Below are 2,500 nucleotides of genomic sequence, written 5' to 3'. Positions count from 1 at the left end.
ACAGGTGGCGTCATGAGCGCGTCCTGCGGAAGCTGCCGGAGATCCTGGAGACACGTAGGCTGGAAGAGCATCCAATAGCAACAACAAAGCGGCTGATCCACTTCATTGGAGAGGGAGGAGTGGCACAGAAAGTCCCACGGGAGAAGAGCTCAGCCCGTTATAACATCTGGATGGGACTGGAACCTCAGAGTGGACCTGGAGCGGCTGCTCAAGTCTCCAACTGAGATCAGCACAACCAACCTGCCACCCGACATCATCCTGTGCTCCACCACAGCTCGGGCTGTGATTATGGCGGAGCTCACTGTCCCGTGGGAGGGAGGGAGGGAGGGAGGGAGGGATGGATGGAGGGAGGGAAGGAGGGATGGAGGGTTGCCTTTGAGAGGAAGAGAGAGCGCTACTCAGACCTAACAGCTGAGTGCAGAGAAGCAGGGTGCTCAGCTGTCAGCTCCCCTGTAGAGGTCGGCTGCAGAGGGTTTGTGGGATCATCTCTGCAGCGCTTCTTGAAGAGTGTGAGTGGAGTGACTGGTCTCCCACTCCAAAAGGCCCTCAAAGAAGTGGCTGAGGAGGCAGAGCAAGGGAGCTTGTGGCTTTGGCTCAGAAGAAAGGAGCAAATGTGGGGAAGGCGCGGATCCTAGGCTCAGCTGCAGGGGGCGCTAGGGAGACGTCCCTGCCGTTGCTCCAGCAACACCAGATGTTCCGGGATTAAAGGAGCCAAACATCAATGAAGGGGGAGTGGCTCCCGGCTGATGATCCTGCAGCTCCCCCAATGGCACCGTCGGAGGTGCCACAAGCAGCAGTGCTGAGCAGGTGTTCCCTCACCTGTGCTTCCATTTACGCACTCCTCTATGGCACTGAGCTAAACATCTTTGCTGTTTGGAGAAAATAAGCCATTTGAGCTTCTTGAGCTTTGGGAAACAACAATTAACATGTTTTCAGTATTTACTGGAATTTCAATTGAGATTAATCTACTATGAAAATCATTCAAAACAGCCATAGTATTTTTTTCTCTTTCTCTCTCTTTATATTTGTGTGTGTGTGTGTGTGTCCTCTATTGCTTCCTCTGTGTAGCATCATCCCTCCTGTTTTCCTGACTCCTTCTTCTGTTACTCTTTCTGTTTCATCCCTCCATTTTCTTCCTCTTCTTTCACACACACACACAGTTCTCTCCTTCTCGCATGATGATGATCCCTCTGATCATTTACTACAGGAAGAATAGGTCTGAATCTACATGGATCAGAGAAGGGCAGACGTACAGCATCACTAACATCAGCAGTGAGCACAGTGGGCTTTACTACTGTAAGGCAGAGAACAAACTCGGAGTCGGTGATTCCAATGCCACATATTTGGATGTGCAGAGTACTGATATTATATTAAGTCGGGGAATCAGACTTGTTTTCAGAGAGTAAAGAGTCAAATTATATCTGACTAATGCAGCTGATGAGATGTTGTGGGGATCAACATTCAACACTTCAACTTCTGTGAATTTGAATATTCTTTTCTATCTGAAGATTGAAGAGGTTTCTGATCAGATTGCTATGTACGATTATCATGTTGTCCATCCACTAGACTCCCCCAGGAATACCACAGCATCCCTCAGCCCCTCTGGTGACCATTTGTGATTCAGTGACTCTGACCTGCAGCAGTGATGCCAACCCACCAGTGCACACCTACACCTGGTACAGGAAGACTGGAGATGAAACAGTTCTTCAGGGCACAGGGAGGATGCTGAACTTCACCCTTAATCATTTCACTGATGCGGATGTACTTTATCACTGTGAAGCATGAAATAAGGTCAGCTCGGAGAACTCAACCACAGTAGGGATCTCATTGGCAGATCCAGTGCAGTTTTTTAATTTCACTTAAATCTATCTCAGAAGAGGTGTGATGATTTTGGCAGCATTGTGCAACTTGTTATTTTGTTTATTTGCTGCATTTCTTAACGTATTGCATTTTACTTAATACTAACGACCAACTTTTGAATTAACAAAAGGTTTTGCATCCAATGTTTTCCATGCAGGAAGTATGTTTGTGTGTCTCACTGCTGATACATATGAATGTACTATGTCATATCTACTTCTAAACTAAATTCAGATAACATACTGACCATCCTCTGTACCTTAAACTTAAAACTTGAACTTGATCTGTCTATATAACCTAAAGCCTTACCTGTAAGATAAAGTGAAGAATAGGATCAGAATTAATCAGGATGGGAAAAAGGCACTACACTTCTGCATAAATACTTGCCCATGAGTAAGATACTTTCACTCATATTTTCATCATATGAGGTATCTGTCGGGGAAGAGGAAGATGTCACAGTTGTATTCAGGGGTAAAGAGCGATTATTATTATTATTCATCCCATGTGTTTTCCACGAACGAGCATACAAACACATTGTCATTTCGAGCATCCACACACCCGACCCACAGTTGACGTTGATACTCATTGTAGTGGCAATTGGCAGTGTATTATAAACAGATTCAGTCTTTTAGAACGTGTTACA

The sequence above is a fragment of the Sardina pilchardus genome, chromosome 1 (assembly GCF_963854185.1).
Source record: "Sardina pilchardus chromosome 1, fSarPil1.1, whole genome shotgun sequence".
NCBI classification, from domain to species: Eukaryota; Metazoa; Chordata; class Actinopteri; order Clupeiformes; family Clupeidae; genus Sardina; species Sardina pilchardus.
This window is presented reverse-complemented; position numbering follows the sequence as displayed.